This window comes from Ovis aries, chromosome 22, assembly GCF_016772045.2.
Source record: "Ovis aries strain OAR_USU_Benz2616 breed Rambouillet chromosome 22, ARS-UI_Ramb_v3.0, whole genome shotgun sequence".
NCBI classification, from domain to species: Eukaryota; Metazoa; Chordata; class Mammalia; order Artiodactyla; family Bovidae; genus Ovis; species Ovis aries.
Genome location: NC_056075.1, coordinates 46136575 through 46164164, shown reverse-complemented (window position 1 = coordinate 46164164; position 27590 = coordinate 46136575). Strand labels below are relative to the sequence as shown.

At 47.9% G+C, this 27590-nt stretch overlaps 2 protein-coding genes across 3 annotated transcripts in view; one reads left to right on the top strand and one right to left on the bottom strand.

Annotated features, from left to right (window-relative positions):
• Positions 1–27590, bottom strand: part of DOCK1 (dedicator of cytokinesis 1) — a 569019-nt gene that overhangs the window by 266480 nt on the left and 274949 nt on the right. The window lies entirely within an intron of this gene.
• INSYN2A (inhibitory synaptic factor 2A) overlaps positions 16284–27590 on the top strand; it is a 61197-nt gene continuing 49890 nt past the window's right edge. The window contains exon 1 of the mRNA XM_042238528.2: positions 16284–16440. The gene's annotated coding sequence lies outside the window, so the exon portion shown is untranslated. The remainder of the gene's footprint in view (positions 16441–27590) is intronic.

Genomic DNA, 27590 nt, shown 5'->3' with positions numbered 1-27590 from the left:
AAAAAAGGCAAAGTTACAGAGTCAGGGAAGGACGAGTGTTCATAAGAACAGCCCGTACCTGGAGGCACATCCCCATTAAGGATCCTGGCCTTACTCGGGGGATGGGGGCAGGTGGACCCCCTGAGATGCCATCTTCCTTTTTACCAACTACATGTATTATTTCTGAATCTCTTTTTATAAAAATGATGGTGCCTGAATTTTTCTTATTTGTCCAATCATCTAACCTGTCATTTCAACCAGAAAAAAATAAAAATCACATTAAATCACATCAAATCAAATCAATTAATTAAATCAAAATTAATAAATCAAATTTAATTAAATCAAATTAAATAAAAACCTCATTAAGAAAAGCTGTTAAATGTCAGAAGCAAATATGACAAGAATAAAAAGCACAGAGGATTTCTAGGGCAGTAAAAGTATTCGGTAGGACCCTATCATGATGGCTATGTGTCATTACAAACGTGTCCAAACCCACAGAACATACAATGCGGAGCTCTGACTGAGGTGATCTATGGACTCTGGGTGATTGTGGTGTGCCAGATAAGTGATCAGCTGTAACAGATGCCCCCTCCAGTGGGGGTGTTGATAGTGGGAGGGAAGAGGGTTCTGTATGCGAAAGGGCAGGAGGTGAATGAGAAATCTCTGTATTCCCCTTGATTGTAATGAACCAAAACTGCTCTTTAAAAAAAAAAAAAATCTGGGAAAAAAAATATTCAGTACTGAAAGCTATTATGTATCAGAAACAAATTCGCCAATAATAAAAAGCACACAGACAACAATGCTTCTAAGGAGCACCTGATGCTGGTCAGATCATATCTAAGAACCCAAATTCACAAACACGGTCAGACCAGCCTCCTTTGTAAAGGCAGAGGCTGGCTTGCTGTTCAGTTGCTCAGCTGTGTGCAACTCTTTACCACCCCATGGACTGCAGCACACCAGGCTTCCCTGTCCTTCACCATCTCCCAGAGTTTGCTCGAACTCATGACCACTGAGTCAATGATGCCATCCAACCATCTCACCCTCTGTCATCCCCTTCTGCCTTCAATCTTTCCCAGCATCAGGGTCTGGCTTGCCGAAGGTCAATAAATAAGTTTTGGGGGTCACCTGAGCAGAAGCGTTTCTCCCCCAGAGGTGTCTGACAGTATCAGCCTGGCAACCAAGACTATTAACCCGCTGAGTCAATTAAGAGAAATGCCCTTTCTCACAGAGGAGACAGGCAAACCCCATCTGCCCAGTGCCTGCGCTTGGCGTTCCCTGGCTACGCTGCCTGCGACGGCCGTGCAGGACTGAACAGTCCAGCTGGAGCTCGGAAAAGGATGCCAAGAGCTGCTGCTTGTAATGCATTAAGTCATTAAGCCCTTGTCACGTTTAGCAACCAGCCCCAAGAATATTCTGAGCTTTTATTTCCCTCTTTGAAAGACATGCCGTCCTGCCTACAAGAATGCAGCAGAGGAGAGCATTAGCCTTGTGCTTTCAACTGCATGTGCTGAGGAATCCTTTGGGAAGAGAAACAAAAAGAGAGAGACCAGCAGAGGTCATCCTGCTCCCAACCTGGACCAGCAGCTGACTCCTGCAAGGGAGGGGCAGGGCAGAGAGCGAGGCTGGGCACCCACGTCTGACAGCCTGTGCCAATCACATCGAGAGGGGCAAGGTGGGCCAGACCAAGACCAAGAAAGCCGAGGAGGAGGGCCGGAGAAACAGCCTGACTTAGCTCCTGGTGGACTGGCATTTCTGGATCCTGGGCTCAACCTAGGAGACCTTCTCCAGGAATCCCAGGAAGTTCCCTTCTGACCTGAGCATCTGATGGGTCCCCCATCCTTCAGAATCAATTCTCCGGGAGCGGCTCCCTTTACGGCGGCTCTAAGGCCTCACTCAGGCTCCTTGGCGCGCCAAGGCTTGCGTGGGAGTCGTTTGCAGAGGGGAAGAGTGGCCCTTTTTCCCGGGATGAGAACTGGGACCACGTTACGGGCGCCCAGAGCACGTGTTGATGGGAGCGAAATGCAGTCTTTACGGCAGTTTCTATAGGTAATGGGAGAATAACCACCAAATTTAAGACTTCATAAAAATTCTCATTCTCACTGTGAGGGAACCAAGGAACTGAGACAGAAATCTTCTCTCTCTTCTTTTTTTCCCCGGATTGGGGAAAAAAGAAAAAACCCTGGCAGAGCCTTGTAACGTGTCTGAGTGACTATAAAGCGGGACCGATGACTTACACCAGCTGCACAGAAGCCAAGCTGAAGATTTCCTTAAGCCAAGTCTCCACGTCCTTGGGAAACAGCGCAGAGGACAACGAAACCCAGGCGGCCCCGCTGGGGTGAGGGGACACGAAAGGGGGGAGTCAGAGGCAACGGAGCCCAGCTGGGTTCGAGGGGCAGGGGCTCTGCGTATCTGGGTGCCCTGCTCAGAGGACGCTTCCCAGGCGGCCTTAGTCGGAAAGAATCCACCTGCAGTGCAGGACACACAGGAGGCCTGGGTTCGATCCCTGGCTCGGGAAGATCCCCTGGAGGAGGAAATGGCAACCCACTCCAGTACTCTTGCCTGGAGAATCCCAGGGGCAGAGGAGCCTGGTGGGCTACAGCCCATGGGGTCGCAGAGAGTCGGGCATGACTGAGCACACCTTGGACTGGAACCACACCAGTACTGAAGGTGGCTTCAGGCGCAAGTGCGAGCGGAAGGGGGCATAGCCATGTTTACCTGCCACACCAGTACTGAAGGCGGCTTCAGGCGCAAGCGCGAGTGGAAGGGGGCACATCCATGTTTACCTGCAGCCACGGTCCCTAGGGCTCTCTGAAGTTCTTTCAGTAAATTCTGCTCGTAACACTTACTTGCCGTGGTCATGGGATGTATTTATTTTCACAACTTATTGGATGAAGCGCTTCCTGGTGTGAATCATCTTCTTGTACCTTGACTACTTTTCTGCTTTCCAAATCCATCCTTTTATTTTTTTTAATATTTATTTATATATTTTTATTATTTATTTGGCTGCATCGGGTCTTAGTTGCCACATGTAGGGAGCTTTCATTGCAGCATGCAGGCTCTTTGTTGCTACAGCCCAGGGTCGGCTCTCTAGCTGTGGCACGCGAGCTTAGTTGTCCCAGGACATGTGGGATCCCAATTCCCCGACCAGGGATCAAACCCAGATCCCCTGCATTGGAAGGGGGATTCTTAACCACTGGATCACCAGGAAAGTCCCTCAAATCCATCATTTTATTTTTTTTTTTTTAAGATTTTTTTAATTTATTTATTTTTATTTTTTTATTTTTTAAGATAAAATATTTTAGTTTTTATTTTTTAAAATTTTAAAATCTTTAATTCTTACATGCATTCCCAAACATGAACCCCCTCCCACCTCCCTCCCCATAACATCTTCCTGGGTCATCCCCATGCACCAGCCCCAAGCATGCTGCATCCTGCGTCAGACATAGACTGGCGATTCCAAGGGAAAGGAAAGAATGGGTTGAAAGGAAAGGAAAGAATGACTCCTTGTAAGCATCCTCTCTCAGGTGATGTACGCAAGAGGTGCTGGATTCTCAGTTCTGATAACGAGGATGCAAGTCACCCTCCCCTCAGGTCCTGGCAAGTCATGGACAGCACCCAGTCACCAAAGCCTCCACGGGCTCAAAGCCGTCCCAAGCCTCCGCTGTCCCCAGAGCTCCAACTCATCCCTGCTCCTTTCTTCAAACTTCAAGAAACTCTTGAATGTGATTTTCCCACAAAGAATGACCTCAGATTTTGCCTTCTTTTACGAACACCCAGATCAGGCCCTGGGACACCCACACAACACACGCTTGCTTGAGCTTTTTCTTCATCAATTCCAAAGGCAAGGTCGACCTTCTCCTGACCTCTATGTGTTAAACATTCTGATTCATCAAGTGAAACCTTAGTATAAAAATGAAAAAGCTGGTTCTCAAAGCTGCCACTCTGAAGGAGAGTACGAAACCAAAGAACTGCCTCTGGATACTCACAGGAATCTCAGCGCCCCCACGAGTTATGCAGTTAGAAAATAAATTCAAACTTGCTTCCTTCAGTTAAACACACTTGAGAGAAATGCCATGGACATAGGTTAGGGTCTCCACTGCTAGGAGAACACATGGCTGTTGCCAAAGAGAGATCATGTTACCTTCAACTTGCTAATGACAGCACAATGCACAATGATCTAATTTTAATTAATAAAGGAGCACCACAGTTCTACACCAAACACAGTTGCTATACAAAATTAAATTTTAGAAGCTTACTGAATGTCTTTAGAGATTATCACAAAGTACTAACAGATGACATAATACCGACAAATCTCAAAGTGAGGTGAAAATACACAATGAAGGTTACTGAACTCAGTGATAACTATGTCACATTTTTGGCATGTTAAAAAATTATCAGAGGACAGGAAATCTCTGTTCCCTGGAATATTCAAATCTAAAGAATTAAGGATAACATTAGTAAGGATATTTGATGGATTATTAATCCTTACTTTTATTAAAAAATTCATGTGAAGCTAATACTTAATCATTTTTCATATGGTTACAAAGACCAATTACAGAAGCTTAATAACTATTTATCTCAACCCTAAAGGAAATCAACCCTGAATATTCGCTGGAAGGACTGATGCTGAAGCTGAAGCTCCAATACCAAGGCCACCTTATGCAAAAAGCCAACTCACTGGAAAAGACCCTGATGCTGGGAAAGACTGAAAGGAGAATGGAGTGGCAGAGGAGGAGATGGTTAGGTAGCATCAGCAACTCAATGGGCCTGAATTTGAGCAAACTCTGGGAGATAAGAGGAGAGAGGAGCCTGGCACACTACAGTCCATGGGTCACAAAGAGTCAGACATGACTTGGTGACTGAACAACCACATCTACTACTTATCTCAACTGTTCAGAAACCACTGAAACAAAAGGTATCTCACAGCAGCCACCACAGTAGCTCCAATATTAAAAGCCTATAACAAACATATTCCATCTGTTCCTGAAGCACCTAGATAAATCAGCCATAGATGAAAATCCGATAGTATCTGTCCAGGATCGTCTCGTCTTGAGTTATACAGCGTTCCCTCCAGGGGTGTGGAAACTCAAAGGCACCAGACACACACACACGCTTTCCCATGGAAGAGATTACTGCATTTTCATTCCAATAACTACAGTATTCTCAGAGACGACAGGCAAAATCCTTCTGGAACACAAAGACAAAACTGTTGCCATTCCCAGTTTTGTGTGTTTAGTCTGTTTTTTTTCCCCAAGAATGTGAATACTGAGGCATGCAATTATTGTCTGTCACTCAAACACTAACAGATAAACGGCTCCATCATCCTATTCTTACCCTGTCAAGGATAGGACACACTGATTTAATTCTGCACAAATCTCAGAGGAAGCAGTATTACCTAGAATCTAGCACATGAGAGAAGCAAAAGGGAAAAAAACACTGTTTCGTGTGATGAGTCTAATGCTTTATTAACTTATCTTTAAAATGTGGGCCTAAATAAGGCATCAAAATTCTCCAGAACAACTTTTGCTATGTATCAGAGATCAGAAAACTATAGCCTGTGGACCAGATCTGGCCCACTTCCTGGTTTTATAAATAAAGTTTTATTGGAACTCAGTCATGCCTATTTGTCTACCTATTGTCTGCATCTACCTTTCTGCTTCACCAGCAGAGATGAGTTTTACAACACAGATTGAATGACCCGCAAAGTCAAAATTATGTATTATGTAACTCTAAGAAAAACTCTACCCTCTTCTGCTCTATTCTTTCCATTAACAATTAGGTAATAAAGTCACTTGCCTGCTAAGGGAACCCACAAATGTGATAATCATCCATATTCTCAACATGTACAAGAACAAATGATGTTCTGCTTTCCTGGGGGAAAAGGGATAGTACTTCCAAGTCTACATAAAGTTTATTGGTTATTCAGGTACAAGTCAAAACCAAATACTAATATCTATATTTTGTCTCACTGGAAGCTGTTCCCTGATAGTTCTGGAGAAGATTCCTGATCACCCACAACTTCTTGATTGTGGTTTTCATGTAAGATTCCAGAGCCAGCCAGGCACATGCGTTGACCTCTCTGTGCTTCCCCCTTCACCTGACATGATGTGATAACCATGACCTATGTTCATGGAGCCTTTAGGAAGCTTAAAGTTCTAATTCATGAAAGAGCTAGAACTATGAGCCAATGGGCTTACGGTGAGTTAACGAAGATGAGAGAATGAGGGTGGTGGTATTTTCTATCCTCCCAGGAAGGTCCAGAAGGCAGTAACAGTTAATGAAGGAAAGATGACACCTGAAACTGACTACCCTTTACGGTGAACAGAACCTAATATGCCAAGACCCGTCTTTCATCCAGAATAAATTAGAATATATTTAAATGAAACATTAATAAGCCAATTCATCTGTTTATATTAAGGAGAGGAGAGTGTTGGTTTCTTAAAAACAGGAATAAACTCAACAGGTCAAGGCCGGTGAAGAATTAAGAACACACCTTGCTGTACTGTGCTAAGTCGCTTCAGTTGTGTCCAACTCTGTGTGACCCCGTGGACTGCAGGCCGCCAGGCTCCTCCGTCCATGGGATTCTCCAGGCAAGAACACCGGAGTGGATTGCCATTTCCTCCTCCAGGGGATCTTCCTGACCCAGGGATCGAAACCACGTCTCTTGCATCCCCTGCATTGCAGGTGGATTCTGTACTGTTGAGCCACTGGGAAAGCCCCTAAGAATCCCTTAGTGCATGCCAATTTACTGAAACTCTGAAAAGTGGTGTAGGCAAAAAGAAAATTCTTCCAAGGTGCTACACAAGTAGCTCTTCAATTTACATTTCACACACCAGTACTTCGTAACACTGTGGAGAAGATGAAACAAGACAACAAACGTGAAGCGCCCAGCAGAACACAGGGTCCTTTGGGAGCACGTCTCTTGTTCCAGCTCTGGTTTCTACTGAGGAAATGGCATCTCTCACTCTGGCAAAGAGAGGGTAAAGGGGAATTTTAGCGAACGAAGAACACTGATGTTTTGCTCTGACAACCCAAATCTGCCCACTATCCTACTCTGGGAACAGGTACAGAATCCCACCACAAGCAATTTCAGAAGTTTCCAGGGTATATACAGGCATTCTTATGTGTATATAAACAAGAATGTATGGTAGATGATACTTGAGACAAAAGGTGGAGTCCTGCAAAGTCACATATTAAGAAGTTTTTGACAACCTGAATCCCTCTAAGTGCATAAGAGATGGTGGTTATTTGAAGGCAGCCTTCATCAAAATGAGCCTTTGATAAAGTGAAAGCTATCAGTTCACCTGTTGCCAAGACAGCCTTTAATATAAGGAGTTTGTTTTAAGCGGGCTACACCCACGGATGAAAAACTCTTTTAAAATATTGATTCTGTTCTGTATTCAAAGATGGAGATTATGCATGCTTGTCAAGAAATACAGAGTAAAGAAGTCTATGGGAGATCTTTGCATTCTACATGGTATACAGATATTATACTGTGCTTTACTGGAGCTTATTTGAATTTCATGGCAAACATCAGCCACGTTGCAACACTTGCCATACGTATGCACCACACCTTAAGCTGATTTCAGGACAGCGACATTTTTAAAATGTCCTTTGAAGACTAACAAAGATCCCTGGCCATCAGAAGAGCCAAGAATTCAACAAAGAACTCTAAACATGCCTAATGTACAAAAGGAACACATTCTTTGTGAATCCACATGCTCTGGGCCGTGGACATCTGTCTCAGTCCACTTACAGGACCAGGAGGAGGTGGTAACCACACTGTGCCGTGGCTTTAATCTGCTTACTTTCTTATGAGAGATTGTCTAAAATATCAAATCAAATTCACACAATTCACCCACAACCGCAGAGCCCAAACACAGAATTCCCAAGGCCAAGACCCAAAGCTTGACATCAGAACCCTCATTCCTAGTCCACAATGGAGCTGGGAGCAGGGAAAGCTCCAGAAGTGAAAATGCTCATTAACACCCAGGGACCAAAAAGGAAAGAGCCAACAGCTGGTGAGCCTGCAGGTGAAGATGTTGACTCTACTATTTTCATGGTGTGAATGAAGCACAACGCTTATTTTAAGGGACTCAGAAGTATCATCAGCATTTTCATGTGACAATATTTACTCCACTGGAGAGAGGAGGCAGAAGATACCATTAAAACAGATTTCTTCATTTTCATGTTCGGATTCAGTAAACAAAATAAATCATCAATGGATTTCATCTTCCACTAGAAATTTAGGGCACAACGCTCAGAGCCTAGGACATCCTCATAAAAGGGTAATTTTACACTTGTTCCTGCTGATCAAATGGAGCAAGGTGAGCCACATTCAAATGGGGAGAGATCTTGAGCATGAGATGAGCCAGGAGGGGCCAAATCACGATTGATGAGGACACGCTGAACTGAGGCCAAGAGAGGGCATTCGCGGTCTCAGCTATCAGTGTCCAGAAGCCTCACTTCGACTGCTGAAACGCCAAGCCTCATTGGACATTTCCAACATTTAACAAATTCTGAAACATTAGATGTTTGTGGGAGGGGGTCTGGAATGGGAACACACATAAAAATGAGTGAAGATTTCCTTAAAACTTGACACTGAGTAACAGAACTCTCTACTAATGGTCTTTCATCTTTTTGGTGAATCTTCGGTGAACTGCCAAATTCACGTCTCAGTTTTATTTTTTTAATAAAACAAGCTGATTTTCAAGTTGTATCCTTTAAGCCTCTGAAAGAGCCAAACAATGAACGCCAGTAAGAAAGAGCTTTGTACAATTTGCCTCCCTGCCTTTCCAGATGGTTCAGTGGTAAAGAACCTTTCTGGCAAGCAGGAGACATGGGTTCGATCCCTGGGTCAGGAAGATTCCCTGAAGAAGGAAATAGCGACCCACTCCAGTGTTCTTATCTGCGAAATCCCGTGGACAGAGGAGCCTGGCAGGCTACAGTCCATGGGGTCGCAAAGAGTCAGACAACTGAGCGACTGAACAGCAACAGCAGCAGCTGGAATAAAACGCGCATTCTGGCAAATTTACAGTTACCACTGGGATGGAAGGGGTAAGGGACAGCTAGAGATTTGGGGATGGACATGTACACACTGCTGTATTTTGAATGGGTAACCAACAAGGACCCACTGTCTAGCACAGGGAACTCTGCTCAATGCTATACGGCAGCTTGGACGGGAGGGGACTTTGGGGGAGAATGGAGACATGTATGCATATGTATGGCTGAATCCCTTTGCAGTCCACCTGAAACTAACACAGCCCCGTTAAGCAGCTATGTTGTTTAGCTGATAAAGTCGTGTCTGACTCTCTTTTTCATCCCATGGACTGTAGCCCGTGAGGCTCCTCTGTCTATGGGATTTCCCAGGCAAGAATACTGGAGTAGGTTACCACTTCCTTATTCTAGGAATCTTCCAGACCCACATGCCAATCTCCTGCATTGGCAGGTGGATTCTTTACTACTGAACCACTTTGGAAGCCTAATAATCAGCTACACTCCAACATAAAATAAAAAGTTTAAAAAAAAAAAAAAGAAGAAATGCATGACCTAGGATATGAGATCCCTCCCCTCTTCTGGGCTCAGAAGCCTGGGGGCAGGAAGAGAACCCACCAGGGAGCCCTGGTCAGTGGTGCAAGGACTGCTGTTACCCTTAATCCATTCTCACCATATGCTCTTTAACCTACCACAGTAGGTTCTGTATCAATATTTTAAAAAAAAAAAATTAGAAAAAAGAGAACCCTAAACAGCATGTATAAATAAAATGTCTTTCTTTTGTTTAAATCCTGCAGGAAGTTTAATTTGTATAAGAAATACGTTCAGGTATGTTTTCAGTTATCGCTTTAACGTTAGTTAAAGGTGCACTAGTTATTAACAGATGTGAACCCAGAAGAGCGTCCAAGGCAAGCACATGTCTAGAGTCTTACCGCCACTCCAGAATGCGCCAAAACCCAAATTAGGCAAATTGGAAACAGGGAGCTCTGCAATCCGACAGTGCAGTGGAATTAAAGTAATGGCCTATTTAATTCTCCAAGGATTCGGCAAAATGAAACAGAGAAATGTTTTTGAAAAACACGGGACTGAAAGTCTGTGTGTGACCTTAGAGGTCACCCAACAGAAACAGATAGGCTTTTAAAAATTCTGTCCTCTTCCCACTTGGAGCTTGGCATGAAGGAACAAAATGCTTGCTTACTGACGGATGGCAGCTGGCTACCACATCACCCATGATCCATCTTGCTAAGCAAATAAATCCAGAATATTATCATAACACAGTGTCAGGACACTTAGCCTTGGAAGAATCTGAGACGGTCTTTAGTGATATATACAGAACATGCTGTGATGGATCCTTCTAATAACCGATATCCAATGAAGAAAACATGGGTTAAGATCATTGAAGTTACACTGGACAATCACAATGCACCATCCAGATTTGAGATGGTTATGGTGTATTGCTGTTTCAGAGACTGTTTTTACTCCAAAGTATAACTGATACGGTGATCAGATGAGTTTAGAAGGAAAGGGGAAACGATGCCAGGTCCAAAGCATGCCTCAGTCAGCCTACAGGAGGGATGTGCTGTATGACAGTGTGCCGTTACAGGTGACATTTCTGGTCAGAATGTTCCATGATGGAGCCAAGCCAACCCCACGAGAGCCTGGAAGGGTACAGCCTGCTCTGGACATGGGTAGCTGGGGTGGTCAGGAATGGATTCCGCTGATCAAGGGCACTCCTCAAGTAGGACCATGATGTCTGACCAGAGCGTGGTATAAACAAGATAACACTCAATGTGACCCCGCGTGCTAGTGCTAAGCTCCTTTAGTCGGGTCTGACTGTTTGCAATCCTAAGGACTGTTGCCCCTCCAGGCTCCTCTGTCCATGAAATTCTCCAGGCAAGAATACTGGAGTGGGTTGCTATTTCCTCCTCCAGGGCATCTTCCCCACCCAGGGACTGAACCCGAGTCTCTCTAGTCTCCTGTATTGACAGGTGGGTTCTTTATTACCAGCACCAGCTGGGAAGCCCCTGACCAAAGCTCAAATTGACCTAAAAAGGATAAACCTGAGTGGGGCAGGTAGCGCTGCGGCAACCCGCAGTCCTGGGTTGAATCTAGACTCTATCACTTCCTAGCTGGGTGACCTTGGAGAAATGACCTGTCTTGTTCTTCCTCTGGGAGAAGACTGAAAGAGGATCTATTTCCTGGCTGTCTTATGAGAATAACGGGGGATGCTGTGCAGCGCATCAGGCGTGTGGCCTTATGTAGGCACGCGACTAAGGAGAACCACCTTCACTGTCAAACAGGGTTTTGTGGAAGGAAGAGAGTGACAGAGAATTCTGTTTTCTCCTTGCCCTCTTCCTTCCTCCATCTCTGTGAATCCTCAGGTGGGCACAGAAGGCAACCAAGGAAATACCTGTACTGGATACCCCAGGGCAAGTGCTCCCAGGGCACTGACCACAGGCCTCACGTCGGCCAGGGCAGACAGCTCAAGGAAGGGTCCTCCCCAGTCTTGACACCAGTGAAGTGGATTAGCAGAGCAGACACTGAAACGGGAAAGCCATTTTTATCCCTTCTTGACCTAATTCTGGTCAGAGGTATCATTCCTCAGTCTGGGCATATTACCTGGTTTATGAGGGGCTGCCTTCAGCGGCTCAAAGAGCAGCCAGCATTACCAGCAAGGATTAAGAAAAGCCCTTTAGCTTCTCCCTCATCCGGAAGAGATCTGCTCCCAGCAGATTAGATGTGGATAATGAGAAATCCCCACAGACCCCATCACCTAGACCACCCAATGAAGGTCAGCTACATGAGGCCCAGGGTATTTATTTCTCAGCACATCCACCTAAGGAGAGGGAGTGAATAGTGATGGAACTGGGAGAGGGGAAAGCCTCTGGGTTTGCAAGAGGGGTCCTGAGCAGGGAAAGGGGAATCAGAAGCCCATGCCCACGCTTCATCTCTTCTCACTGGCATGGTGCGTTCAAGAAAACCTCCAACCACTTTTGTTCTCTTTACAAATAAAACCATTCCATCTCCAACAGATAAATGAGATACACAATGATGCATCAGAGAAAACCAGGAATTGCAACTCGTCTGCTTGATGTTCAGTTTCTTGGAACCAAATTGTGATCCTGGCCAATACACCATCCCCAGCTGCTCATCGTGGAAGGAAAAGGAACCAGGAGTGGGGAGAGCCCCCGGGCATGGACAGAACTCAAGACACACAGCCTGATTCCCACCAGAAGGAAACGCGGCTGTGCCACCAGGACAATGGAAGAGTCATGGGCAGGGGGGCTCACACAGAGGGATACACTTATGAGCAGGAGGTCAGTCCTGAAAGCAGGTGGTAAATGCTTGAGCAGATTGTGAAAAGGGGTTCATTCAGAGGGCTTCTCACTAGTCTCTGAGGCAAAAGATGACGTCCAGCTGGAGCCCCTTTGAGCACTAGGTCTTGTTCTTAAAAGAGAAAAGAAAAACGCCCTGAGGTGACTGATCTCTTCGCTACAGGTTTAGGTCAAGCTGAGTTACCACCCCTCTGTGGGAGCTGAGCAATACCCACATCTTCAGAACTGAAGGGTAGAACCTGCCATCACAGACTCAGGCTCACCTGGTGGTCATGGTACAACACCAAAGGACCAGATAGGAAAGTCATCTCCAACGTGAACTCTGCTGCCGATACATGTTGAGAGTCAAGCAGACGTCCAGGAGCATGCTAGAAAAAGATGCTCCCAAAAAAGGAAGCTCCAACATGTGTCTAATCAGAGCCTTACCTACAGCACCTGACTTTTCTCTTGGCTTGGGTTTTGGAGAGAAGGAGGCTTCAGAAGATACACGTTAATTTCACTGACAGATAGGCTGGTTCAATGAAAGGGACAGATTGTTGGGGAACTTGTGTGCAGACACTGTAGCAACATGGGGATAATGCCCAGACAGAAAGGAGGCATTCTGAGAAAAGAGAGCATCTTGATGAATTTTTCCGTAAGTACGCAACTATACTTGAACTGGGTTCACGATGCACAGAAGGCAGGGTGGCTCTGTGTGACTAGCGTGCTCAAAGATAACCATCCCTCTGACATCTACCACCACGGGGAAATTTTTCACCCTCTTGGACTTGGTTTCAAAGGAAACATGTGACATTGACTGTTGTGTCTGGCTTCGGCTGCACAAGGTTTGTGAAGGTCATTCATGCTGCGTGCATGAGCTGGCAGCTCCTTTTCCCTGCTGTATAGCATTCCACTGTATGAATAAAGCCCCCAAATTTTATACATTTGGGTTATTTCCAGTTCAGAATGCAGATGGACAAAACTAAAGAACATTCTTTTATGCCATTGACTCCTATATTCTTGTCTTTTTTTAATGCAGAAATTGAGATCTCAGAATTTACTAAGCTGTAGAGCTGAAAAGCCAGCATTTCTCTGCATAGCATCTACACACATCTAAGAAGGAAGCAAAAGAAAAGAGATGCAAATATTTTCTTATCATCTGTCTTTTACTTTCTTATATTTTTATTCTTAGGTGCTTCTGCTTTTGGAAAATCTCACTTTAAATGTTTAGCTATTTGCGGGACTTCCTTGGTGGTCCAGTGGTTAAGACTCTGGTGTTTCCACCAGCGGGGCTTCGGCTTCAATCTCTGATCAAGGAACTAAGATCCAAAATGCTGTGCAGCACAGCCAAAAAAAAAAGTAGCTATTTTTCCCTTTGCCAGGGAAAGGGTTAGTTCCTTGACCAGGGATCGAACCCATGCCCCCTGCAATGGAAGCATGGATTCTCAACCACTAGATTGCCAAGGAAGAAAAACAACTGAATGTCTACTACAGCCATGAACAACTAAAAGCAGTCTTGAGGATACAAAAAACCTCAATTACATCCTCTGTTCATATTAAGTGGGTTTTCTCACCTGCCAATCACAGCTTTCCGTCTTCTTCCTCGAATGCCACATCGTGCGGGTCTTAGCACCACTGCCCCCAGAGCTGCATCCTGGCCAGCTCATGCTGCCACCTGTAGCTCTGTTCTGTCCTGCCTTTAAGCATTTAAGCATTTGTGTTTATCTGTTTCGCTCGTGGTCCCTAAAACTTCAGTTTTCCATTACCAACAGCACAATTTCAGGATTTCCTGGCAGCTTTATTTACAGTGACATGTTTAAAAGATGGAAGACAGATTTCGATTTTCTGGATTAGCAATGAAGTAAAATTTACAGAAATGTGCCCAAAATCCTTGGAGAGATTATTGCATTCACAGTGGCAATAGCCCACCCCCAAGGGATTATGTTGAAGGCATCCATGGAGACCCTCCCTCCCACCTGGCATTACATGTCCCCAAGTCCCACACATCCCCAGTATCACTTCCCTTCCAGGAAGAACAGCGGGCTACAGGTTTCCCCGCTGCACACACATCACCTGGCTAATCTCTCCAGCCAGCACCACCAGCAGGACTACCAGCCTGAGAAGTAAACAAGCTGAAAATTAGACTGGAGGACTCTAGGTTAAGAGAGCATAGTAAAGAGCCTGGTGACAGAGTTCGGATCCACAGGTTCAGGATTCCCTTCTCGGGCATATCTGGATGCCAAGAATTATACAGTTATGTGCTAATGTATGAGGGAAAGGGGGCTTTCAGGATGTTTTCCGTGTGTGCAGTATCTGGATGCATCACCAGAGGCATTTCCTATAAAGCGGTTTCTAAAGACCAGTCACTACATAAAGCACCGACCTAGGCTCAACTCAACTCAGCAAACCAGGACCCAGCAAAGGCTGAATCGCAGCACAGAGCTGGTGCTCAGGAAGGAACAGGCAGCGGTGTGTGCACACAGCTGAGACTGAAGGGCTGAGTGAGTGAAAAGACGTCACCGATTGTCCTCCCATTTCATCCCCCCCCCCGCCCCCCCAGCCTGGCACTGCCCTCCCGTTTACCATTTCTCTGACCTTTCTTGGGAAATATCAAATCTAATGAACGTGGCTACTTTCAGGTATGCTCAAAGAGGCTGAACTTCAAGCTCCAAGCCTGAGAAAATATAGGGAGCCAGGTGATCCGAGGATAGCTGCCTGCCTAATCCCAGGCCTGGGCACCAGGTCCCACAGGGATCCGCGAGGCCCCTGGGCCAGCGGCTCTGAGCTCCAAGGACCTCCTTGTTCGTGGATCTGGGGAGAACGGGGTAGCTCCTTTTGCCTCCCCAAGTGAGCTCAACTCTGGCCTGAAACAAACGCAGCAAGTGTCCTGGCCTGGCAGGTGGGCGGTGAGCGCCACTTGGGGGGCGGGCCGGGGGGGGGGGGCCAGTCTTGGCGCGGAGGCGCAGGGTTCCTGAATGTCAGCGGGTAGCAGACCCCGAGGGCGGACTGCCTTTGGCACTCCGGCCAGTTACAACCAGCCTGCCGGGCAGTCCCCGCTTAGAAGGGGTGACCCCGGGTTGGACTCAAGGCAGGCAGCAAAGCCGCAGGTGAAGGGGGCAGCCGCCTAAGCCCCCCACGCGCTCCTAATTTCAAAACCGCGCTCGGCTGGGTCGGCTGCCACCGCCGGCAGCCTGGGCACCGGGTCCCCAGCGACCCCCTCCCTGGAAAAACCGCTGGGTCCCCGCCCTCCAGCTGCTGCTCGGAGGCGGCTCCAGCTCCAGGGCAGGCTCAACAAGTTCCCGGGCCGCGCAGCGCCGCCTGCAGCCCAGAAACCCCGAGGACGCGCCGCGGTGGAGCCCCGCGAGCAGGCGGCTGCCGCCGGCGGCTCCTTCCACCTCCTCCTCGGCTGGGGCTGGGGCTGGGGATCGGGTGTCGGCGGGCGGGGGGGCCCCTGCACTCCCGCCCGCTCTGCTCCCTCTGGGGCCCCCCCTCCCCACGCCCGCGGCCCCGGCCCGGCCCCGCGCCGCCCCCGCTCCCGCCCCGCTGGGCCCGGGGCTCCGCCCGCCTCGGTGCCAGGCGGGCGCACAGGCGGCAGGCGAGCGGCTCCGGCGCCCCGTCCTCCGGCCGCCCGGCTCGGCGGAGTGGCTGGGACCCGGGGGGCGGCGGCGGCGGCGGCGGCGGCAAGGACTTCCCTCCCGCTCCCTCCGCCTCTCCGCCCCCGCCTCCCGGCCCCGGAGCCCAGATCTCGCCGAAGACGATCGCAGTCAATGAGGACATCGGAGGAGCACGGCGCCGGGTGGCTGTGGCTGGCTCCGCCACGCCGCGAGCGAGCGAGCGCGCGGGCGTCCCCGGAGCCGGCCGAGCCGCTGCCTCGCCGCGCGCGTCGCTGAGCCCGGCAGGAGGGACGCGAGCTGCGGCGCGGGGGCCGGCCGGGCCGGGCCCCGGCGGCGGCGGCCGTGGTGGAGGCGGGGGGGGGCGCGGGCGGCGGGCCAAGCCCCCGAAGCCGAGCCTTCCTCCGCGCGAGCCCGGCGAACCTCGCCGCGGATGCCCTGCCCGGAGTGCTTCGTGCCGCGCCAGGCTTGCCGGGGTCCGCGGCGAGACATGCCCGAGCCAGGCGCTGCACCGACCTCGACTTATCTGTAAGCCGCCGAAGGTAAGCGGAGCCCCGCACTCCCTGCTCCCGCGCCCCGGCGCCCGCTGTGCTTGGCCGCGGCCAGAGCACCGCCCGGACGTGCGCCGACCCCAGGGTTCTCGCCCTGCGCCCCCGACCGGGCTGCGCGGAGGACTCGGCAGGCTGCCGGGGGCCGGGGCCACCGGGAGCGGACCCGGCAGCAGGCGGGGGCGAGGGGCGAGGTTACGCAACTGCCTCTGGCCCGGGCCGGGTGGCCGAGGGGCGTCCGGCAACTTTGGCGACGGCCGGCGAGGAGCGGGTCCGTGTGTCTGCGATGTCGGTTCTAGACAAACGCCACAGCCTCCTATAGCACCCGACAGCCCGCGCCAGGCAGAACCGGGGGTGGTGGAGGGGGGCGGGGGGGCGCTGGGGGCGGCCGTGGCCCCCGCCGATCTCGAGGTTTTGAAGTCTTTCCTAAACTAAAGCGAGCTGGCAAGTACGGCTGATTAACTTTGGGGGGATGAGTCCGGGCGCAGGGGCCCTGCACCGGCTGCGGAGGAGAGGCGTGAGCACCGCGAAGGCACGATGCCCACGTGAAATGCCTGTCTCCTCCCGAGGCGCCCGGGCTCGCCCGGGGTTGGCACCTTCCAGGGGCTGCGGGCCGGGGTCGGCGCCCGCGGGTCTTCCGGGGGCGCAGCATCCCGAGTCAGACCCAGGACGGGCGTGGGAAACCAACCCAGGCTGCAGACCGAGCGAGCGGGCCAGCCGGCTGGCGAGCCAGGACAGGAGGGAGGAGGAAGCCCCGCGGGCCGGCCCACGGCCCGGGGCAGCGCCGGGAGCCCCAAGTCAAAAGCGAGAGTCTGCGTCTTGCTGGTTCATGCTCAGGGTTCCCAGCTGGCATCTCCACTGCCAGGATAAAGAGCCTGTCCCTGTGACCTCAGCACAAGGCAAGCCACAGGGGGATGGAGCTCGCCGTTAAGGGGATGCCAGGAGTGGGGGTGACTCTGGAGTACACCGGGGCCAGAAGCAGGGCGTTTGGCTCATGTACAGAGAAGGGCCCTGACCCCTCTCCCGCTGCGGGTCTGTGCCTGACCGCTGGACCCTGAACCAGAATCAGCAGTGAAGCTGTTTTAATTTGACCTTGTCTGCTTAGGCGCTTAAATTCTGCGGAGGGTGAACTGGCCAGGGTGAACTGGCCGAATGGGGATGGAACTTTGGGCCAGCCCTGCCTTGCCTGGGAACCCAGGAGGTATTTTCACAAGACTATAGCTCAGAAGAGGAGGGTCCAGCCAGCACGCATGCAGGTTTTCCTTGGATAAGCACTAACAAGGGGAGGAGGGGTTCCCTTTCCATCTGCCAGAGAGAGGGGGGAATGTCAAGGTTACCTGACTGAAGACTTGACTGAAGACTACCACCCACATCACCTGACCCTGGCCATTCTCAGTGAGGAGTACACGTATGAAATTGCTTTAACCTCATTAAGCTCATGCTACAGACCCAGCAAAAAGTATAACCATCATTTTACTTTGCGGAGGCGGAAAGTGCCTGGGTTTTACTATTCACATTTTGTGCTATTTATTACATTCATATTCCTGTTGAATGTTTCTTTTCAAAGAAAAGTTCATATTTATCTTTGCCTTTTTTTTTTTTGCTTTAGCGAACGTGTTGTTAGTTCAAAGGAAAAATGGAAGTCCTGCCATTTGCATGCCTCACCAGATATTAATAATTCACTATCCATGTTTACTACTTACATTAGATGGCACTGCTACTCATGATGGTTTTATTAAAGACGCATTTGCAGAAAAAAAAGGTCTAGCACAGCCATCACTAATTGCATGATTTTGCATAAATTATGTTAGCTACAGAGAGTTTGAGCTTTACTTCACTAAATTCATCATTTCCTTAAAGATAAGGTGATTACATTTAATTTATTTAAAGGCAAGGCCTCTCCTGAAAGATAGGTGCCCTTGAAAAGCAGAGGTTACCTTTCGATTTACTGGAGTTTATTAGTGTGATTAAGACATTAGCTTTTACTTAAAGCAGCCCCACTGTCCTACTAAGACACAGCCACTGCTGGCCACACAGGTTAGTCAGGCCTCAGCTGGAAAGTTGGTACTTTTACTCTTGACTTTGGGGGCTTCTCTGTTCTGCTATAGTTGTTTTCCCCACGTGCAGGGTAGGGAATTTCTGTTTTTTATTTCTCCCTCTGTGGGGGGGGGACAACTTTGTAAGTAAATAAGTCAATTAATGGAAGACTTGAGTATGAAAGGCATCAGAGTACCAGGAAGATTCCTGCACAATGAAATAAGCAGTCAGAAAATAAAAAATGAGTCTCAGATGTAGAGCTGAACCCAGCAGAGCAGTTGGGCAGATGTGTTCGCTGAGCTCCACATTTGTATTCTCCTGTCTGTTCCCACCCATGGCTGTCTCATTTAGAGCTACAACTACTGAACTCTCTTGTATGAGACGCAGATTACTTATGTGGGGACAGGCTGCTTCTCGGGGAATAATAATAAAGAACTCACAGCTACACTGCAAAGCGGCAGTGCTGTGGCCCGGCGTCAGTGTAGGGAGGCAGGGATCGGGTCGTCGGAACGGCGAACTGTGGCACTCTGGACCAGCCCACCAGGCACCTGAGTGGGAGCGCTGCAAGGCTGCTGCTGAAGCAATCAGGCACTCAGGAAACCACGCCAGCCGTGCCTGTGTAAGGCGAACCACAGTCATCTGGGGACGGTGGTCATGCTGGTGACTCCCCCAGGCCAAACTGGCACGGTCACGTTAAACAGTTCCTTTCTCAACAATTCCCTGACCAGTTCCTCCAAGCCCTTCATTCCCCCACCACCAAAATGAGCTGACATAATTTATGAAGCCGTTTCTTTTTAGTCTCCTCACATATTTGATTTTAATATTTCATAACATGACTTCAATATTTTAAAGCAAAATTTAGTATGATTGATATGGCATGACAACACTTTTATCACCAGGGAATTTGCATACAAACATTTGGATAAGTCTTTATCTAATATTTGGGCTAACCTATGACATAAATGTCATAAAGACATTACACATTTTCATCAGTGTATTTTTAAAGTATATTTTTCTTATATATTAAGGACATAACACAGAGATATGGTGCCACGTTGTGGGGATCCTGCTGGGATTCATATAAAGATGCTGCTTAGATGTTGATTCATATTAAACAGTGAGCCATAGGAATTACAGGTTTGAACCTTTGGGCTGTGTACAACAGATTATGTGTCTGTTTCAAGTTCAGGGGCCCTGAAGTGTCTCCAAGCACCCAAGAATCTTACCTGTCAGCTTTACAAAAAACATACCTAGGGAGACATTTCTGGATTCCAAATTCAATTCTTGATATTAACTCTCTCAGACACCCCCTCTACCATAAGCCACTGTGATATTCAGTATGGGTCTGAGTCAAACATACTGTAGACACCATTCACACCACAATGAATGAATAAGTTGAGGGGCTTAAAGATGTTATCAAGTGACAAACCAATAATGTAAATAAAAACAAAACACTCTAGCCTGACAGCTCTGTGGCTTTCCGCTGGACGCATATTCTCAGCTCTAACTGGGAGAGAAAGAAAAAGAACCCAATTACAGAAAAGCAGATAATAGGGACAAGGACTTCTGTTTCTATATTATAAACCTTTTGGCCAACACTATGTTTCCAAGGGATTTGGGAAGAACAGTCTTCAAATTCATCATTTGCAAATATTGCTTCTCTAGAGTACTGAGCTGATTATTCCAAGTACTGTACATTCACAGACAAGCTCTCTTCGCCGTGTTATCTTGCTGTTAGGAACTGACACCAAAGACGAGCAGAGAGAGGTTCACAGCTACACACTGACCCTTCACCCGAGTCATGCTGTTATGGCCGTGACACGGGGAAAGAAGAAACTTTTTGAAAAATCACAACAGTACGGCAAGAAGCCGGTCAAAGTTTACATTGCAGTTACTACGGAAAATTCCAATTCAGCCCTTAATAATCTAGCCTTAGGCATAAAATGAGATGCAGTAAGCTACAGCATATGAGAGACATAAAGAAAGAGGTTTTGTGATGCCAGAAACACTATGGGCAGGCAGTCCTGCAAATACGATACTCGCCTCGTCAAGCCTGCAGAGAAAAAGGCAGGAAGGGGAAGCTGATGGCCTGAGAGCTTCGTTTCAGCTGCTCAGTTAAGAAACCGCCAAGGAGGGGTAGCATTATCCACTTTCAACAGACATGAAACTGACCAATCTTTGTTTGTGTTTCCAGGTCAGCATTCCACTGGTGATGTGGGCCCCTCCATACTGGTTGTTCCCTGGGAAGTATCCTGTGTTTGTCAACTGTCCAATTCTTTATCTTTTTCATGTGTATTAATACTTTAGTAGTCAGACTCAGAACACCCCGTGTTATCTGCATTTTGTTCCCTGGAAGCTGCTTGCTTTTGTAGTAAGCGATTTTAGCATCCTTGGAAATGTAATGGAACTATAAAACCTGGGCTCCGGTACTGGGCAAGCACTGGGAAGTAGACTGATATGCAGATGGCTTGGTCCAGAGAGGAAGGCTGGTCTGAGGAAATGTACCCAATCGTAGCGGCAGGGGCCACAGCAGGGTGTGAGATATTGCAAGATGAGGTAACGGTTCTCAAGAAGTTCAAGGCCAGGAGGGCCAGAGGAGGTAGGAGATAGGATCAGGAGAGGACCAGCAGTGTGCTTTGGGGGTTCCCAGGCAGACAGGGTGATGACCACACTGAGGAAAGGGGATGAGATGCACACACAAATCCTGCAGCTAAGCACAGCTGCTGGGTGCTCAGAGCGAGAGACCTGTATGGGGAGGTAAGAAGTGACACTGGGCACAGGTTTCAGAGTGGAGATCAGAGAGTGAAGAAGCAGTTTAAAGCCAGTTTATGGAGGAACCAGCAGGGCAGAAAGGTACTGTGTTCATTGGTGATAGGTAACCACTGAATGTTTTGAACAATTGCATACATTTCTAAAACACGAAGCCTTGACAGCTAGGGACAACCAGAGAAGAGGAACTGGAGATCATTGGAGAGGGTGTGACGGGTGAGAATTAACTGGTAGCAAAGGTGACTGGTGACCATCGAGATATATACAAGGGGGCATTTGAGAGAGAGACATCCTGGGGGGTAAATCTGTAACATGGCAACATGGAGAAGGGACTAAAGATGCTACTAACCCAGGCTGACACAGGGCTTGGGGAATCAAGAGAAGCAGAGAAGCCAGGGAGCCAGCAGGTCTGGAGGAAAAAAGATAGGATTACTATCAGAAATCGGAATGTGAGTTTCCAACTGGAAACATTATTTTAAAAGATAAGTGCTTCATCATTTCTTGCTTCTTAGAACTTCCATGAGAAATACTCTGAAAGAGGAAAAATCTAAACCAAAAGATTCACACCACAAAGAAATTTTTAAAGGACTAAGAATAGTCCTATGAAATAACAGGTGCTTAATGAATATTTAATGAAGCTATTAACAATAAACCTAGTCAATGATTTTGCTAGAAATTCACAGACTCCAGATTGGACAATAATTTTTTTTCCTTCCATTTCAAGTTGTACTTGTTTTGAAGTAGGAATTAAAAGGAAGAATCATGAGATGTTGCTAACAAGAAAGACACCTTCTAGAGATGCACTATCTTCAAATCTGAGCCACAGGGTGATTAAGGAAGAAAAAAGTATCAAAGGTTTGGAGTTTTCCTCCCCCAAACTCAACCTTATATAGAGCTTCCTTTGGAGAAAACTCACATGGGTAGAAGTTGAGTTTTTAAAGACAGAATGTAAGTTTAATGACCTACTAATAGAATTAGAGTGAAAGAAACAGGGGAGGCAAAGTAAGCCTCAATCCAATAGATTAAATGCTCTTTTATCCCAAATGCTGACAGTTTTTGGCTGAAAGGAATTTTCCCCTTACCAAAATACGAGTCCATAGAATCAGTTCAAGACAACTAGAAAACATCTATCTCTTAGCCTTGACCCCACCTCTCAACTTTATATCATGACGTATCAATTTCATTGGTTTTATGCCAGACCCACCAATGTATCTCTTCTTTTTTCAAACAATGCCAGAGTGGTTCATAAAGATGTGGCTTTTTGCTTTTCTCTTTTTTCGTGTTGAAATCGCATGGCACAAACAGCTAGACAACTAGTCTCCCATTAATCTTGCACTTAAAACTCGCATACCCTGAAGAAGTGTGGCAGGGAATCACTCTCCAGAAAAGTTCATACACATGCAAGTGTAGAGAGTTTGAAAATCTAAAAATGCTAGGGACTTCCCTGGTGGTCCAGGGGCTAAGACTCCGAGCTCCAAAACAGAGGGCCTGGGTTCAGTTCCCGGTCGGGGCACCAGATCCTACACAGCACAACTAAAGATCACACGCGCTGCAACCAAGACCAGCTGCAGCCAAGCACAGGAGTATTTATTAAAAACATTTATTCAAATATTTTAATAAAATGCTAAGAAAGATACGTTTCTCACTTTTAAACCATACTTTTCATCTGACTTCTCAGGACATTGAAAAATCCCATGATAACTGCCTTTCTTAAGTATTTATTGTCTCTTTGTTTTGAAAGTAGTTGTTCGTTCAGGGGCTTCAAAGAAGGACTCTCCCTCCTGGTTTAATTGTTGTTGTTGTCTTTGCTATTTCTAGACATCTCCATGTACACTATCCACTCTCTTCTCAGGATGTCTCTGCTTTATGTATTGTTTCTATCAGATCTACTAGTGGGGCGAAAACCCCCAGGGTTAGGCTACAGGATGGAACTGATCACAGGGTTGCAGAAACCGGTTCTGTGAACACACCAGCCGGTCTTCTTGGGCAGGGCAAGCCAAGGGAGGCATCCTTTCTCCAGGAGATGAGGTCAGCCGCTGAGTGAGTGGTGGAGGATGGACTGGAATCCAGGGCCCCTGGCTCTCATTTCATTCCTTGTGACCATTAAGTTCCACATCAAAGACTCAGTCCCAACTCTGGATCTAAAGCGTCTGTGAGAATGACCACTGGCGTGCCCAGTTTTCAAATAAAAACCTACAACTGCTTACTTTATATAATCAGCCATTCAAAGTGCCTTACCAACAGGTTGTTCTCAAACCTGTTTCTCTCAAATAAGGTAGCCAGTATGCAACCTATTCTTCAGGCACTGTCCTCATGAACATCACTTCATCATCGGCAGCAGCATCACCAAGACCACATACTGGGGGCTTCACAGATCCTAGCCACCTGGGCCCGCATCACAGATCAGAGTGCTTACAGGTGCATTCAGGGGACACTGTCCACACCTGCACCCCCAGTTCTGCCAATTTCTATCGGGGTGATGTGGACACAGGTTTCCCTTGCAGTGCCTCAGTTTCTCCACCTTTTAAGAAACAATAATTGGTCCATCAGAGATATTTGGTAGAACTTCCCTGGCGGTCCAGTGATTGATTCCAAGCTTTCACTGTAGGAGGTTCAGGTTAGATCCTTGATTAGGGAACTACAATCCCCCATGCCATGTGGCATGGCCAAAAAACAGAAGAAAGGAAAAAAAACAGTATTTGGAGAATGCAGTGTTAGAACATGGACAAAGTGGGGCCTCCCTGATGGCTCCGCAGTAAAGGATCCCAGGTTCGACCCCTGGGTCGGGAAGATCCCCTCAAGGAGGGAATAGCTACCCACTCCAGTATTCTAGCTGGAGAAGCCCATGGACAGAGGCCCCGCCAAAGAGCTGGAGACTGAGCAACTTCCGCTTTCACTCTGTTACTCGCCCCGGTTATATAATCCGAGCAGTATAATCTGCCCAATATATAATTTGAGCAGCATTCTGAGCTAATCTGTGGAAGGGGCAGAACTCAAAAGCAGAGAGGCAGTCTCTGCACCCCAGTGCCGAAGCACCCTGTGATCTGACAGAGCCAGGAAGGGTCCTAACAAGAAAAGACCAGAATGACAGAATGCCAAGGGGATGGCCTTGCGTACCCCCTCGCCAACCTATAAAGTCCTACACGTAACTCATTCACTAGTAATCAACCTCCAACCCCAGATCCCTGCTGAGAAGAGCTGCCTCCACCCCCGGAATTTCTAGGAATGGGCCGAATTCTAGATCAAGAAAAAAAAAGGTGTGCATGACCGTATTCTGGCTATGGACCTGCCAGGTGACAGTTTACTTGGCATTCACCATGTGAGAATTAATCCACATTGCAGAAGACCTGTGTTTTGAATGGTGACAGTCACAGGTCACTCACTGTCCTCCTCTGGGAGGAGAATCCATGTCCACTGTTGATCCAAAGTGGGGCCATGGGAAGCTCACCGTGCTGGCCTCAACCTGGGCTCTGTTTGGTGACCAGCACCCCGTGGCTAAGTTCATCCTAGAAAAAGTAGTATAGAAGGGGATGGCTCTCCTTGCTCCCCTGGGACATCACTCATTCATCCTTTCATTCAGTAAACATTTACGGGTACTTTTTAGGTGTCACGTGCTGCTCTACGCTTTAGGAATGCCGCAGGAAATACAAGAGAATGCGGGGAATAAAACAAAACATGGAGACCGGTGGGTCTTCATCTTTCCTGAGTTACCCCAGTGATCTTGACTCCCCTGTTACCCCTTTCCCTGGACTGGGGTAGGGACCAGTATATTTCTTCTAGAGAGTCAGGTTCAAGGATGGAGACTCTGAGGAAGATGCCTGTCTTCCTACTTCTGAGAGAAGAACAGCCTCCCTTAGGATTCTTTTAAAGGCTGTCTTTAAAAACAACAAACCTTGTAAAAGCTTCCGCTTCTTCAACGCTTACACTCTCCTCCAAAGTTTCAAGAAGGCCAAGTGTAGAGGGGTCATTTAAGGTTTTGGAAAGACATATGTTTTCCTTTTAAAAAATTATTTTTAGGATTTTGAGGGGCGCAGAATCATTTCAAGATCAGCAGTACTGCTTACATATGGCAATGCCAACTTCCCTTCTTGAACCTACACGACCTTTCCCCTCTGTTCTCTCTCCTTTTCCCACAATCCCCACGAAGGAAGAGGTGCCTGAGAGATCAAAAGGCAGAAGCCGAGCACAGAGCATCACCTTAAAGTGGGGTCATCTGTCCAGTCCGACACGCACTCATTGCATGCTGGGTGCTCATAAAATGTGAAACTGTGACAGTCCGGCCTCAGTTTCCTAAGAGGAACCGTCCAGCTCAGTTCTGAACGGGAGAAGGGTTGCTGCAACCGCCTGATGAGGGGCAGTGCAAAGCCAACAGCAGTGGCTCTCGCCGGCAGGAACACTGTGCCTCTGCCCCGCAGAATAGCACCTGGGATGTAATTCCCCGAGCACCCCTGTCCTCTCTGTGCCTGCCTGCCTGTCTGGGCAGTTCCAGGCCTCCTGTTCCCCTCACATTCTCCGGCTTGTTTCATTTCTCCATCTCCCTTTTCCTTCCTCCCCATGTTCATCACAGAGTGTAGTGTAGATTTATTATTTGAGTATTGATTTATTGAGTGCAGTTTACTGAGTGCAATTTTATTTAGACTCCAAGTTAAAAAAAAAAATTAAAAACTACATCACGCAACACCATTGGGCGAAAGCACACACACTCGGAAGTAACCCAGTGCAGAGGGGTGATCCCGCACCCTATTGATTTCCCCCCAAAACGTCAGGGGTTCCTCCTCTACAGCAAAATCCAGGATTCGGTTAGAAGGGTAGGTTACAATGATTCCACCCTAACATGTCCATGCTATCCCACGTGATTGAGACTTCCTTATTAAATCCTTATTTTGCCACAGCCACATCCCACTCCCCAGAAAGCCAGGCAATATAAGAACAAGCCTACTGGTCACACTGACTGTAGCAAGTCTGTTCTAAGGGCCCTGACATACTTTAGGAGTAAATAGAAAATACACATCACTGCTGAACCATCAACTCATTTTTGTTCGAGTGTGGGTCATCTCTTGTCCCTGCATCAGCACAGAAAAAAAAAAAATTAAAGTAATACTTTGTAACAGCCAAATTCGAGAGAGTTACACCAAGGTTCAGAAGATAAAAATCTGGGGAACATGGTTTTTCTTAAACTAATGGAGCCTGTCCCTTTACCCTTCCATTCATCTGATCCCTACCCAGGATCCAAGCTCCATCTGATTGAGGATCCAGGTTATACAGAAAGAATCCATGGAAACCAATAATACTGAGTACCCATTCTCAGTTCAGTTCAGTTCAGTCGCTCAGTAGTGTCCGACTCTTTGCGACCCCATGAATTGCAGTACCCACCCTAAACCTTCTTAAAATGTCCTGGGTAAGGCCCCTCCTGTGAGGATACTGGGATGCATATCATTATATTCTTTAATTAGCAAGGATCAAAGGCTGATTGAGTTCGAGAGAAAGAGGAGATGCTTAGCAGAATCTAGTCTGCAAACACATAAGCGTAAGCAGAGAGAAGGGACATATCAAAGCAAAGCAACTGAGGCTTGAGGCCCATCTTTCCGTGTCTCCCAGGGGATGCCTGCCCTGACTCCCCAGGGAACACTCTGGGTCCTTTCTTCTTCCTGCTCCCAGGATGGTTCTCAGCACAGTGGGCTGGTGCTATCCACGGAAGAATGTCTTTTCCATGCTGAGCTACACACCGCTAAGGACTGGGCCTCATTTTCCTGGGTGCCCAGCACACGGTATGGTGCCTGCATCACCCTTCACATGCAGCCACCATTCACTGTGTCCGTGAAAGGGCCATGAAGACAGGCGTAGCTGGGGGGAAGGAGGGGGCAGGCAAGACTAGACTTGAATCATTAAAGAGGAGGGTGGGGCCAAGCCTAGAACATGAACCACTGGGAGCAAAGACATGAAGGAGGGAGTGACCAGGGTATACTCCAGAGACTCTACAAGAACTGGCTTAACTTGAGCAGACAGAGAGCTTGTGAGTAGGTATGAGATATCTAGGCGGATGAGCAGGATGGGAAAGGTTCTGGAGGACCCTTACAAAAACTGCTTTTTAGAAGTGCTACCCAACTAAGACTAGGCAGGTACTCACAGAGAAGAGAGATGTTTGTGGTGGAAGGTGGGACTGTGAGGATGTGCATGATGGAGAGCTGAGAGCAAGGGACGTGAAAACACCAAGGTCGAGCCTGGGACGGTGAGGATAAAGGGAAGAAATCAATAGTGAAGCAATAGGAAGGTGAAGCAGATTGGTGGGACCCAGTGACAGCCTGGTTAAGGGGGGTTAAACTAGGGAGTCTGGCAGG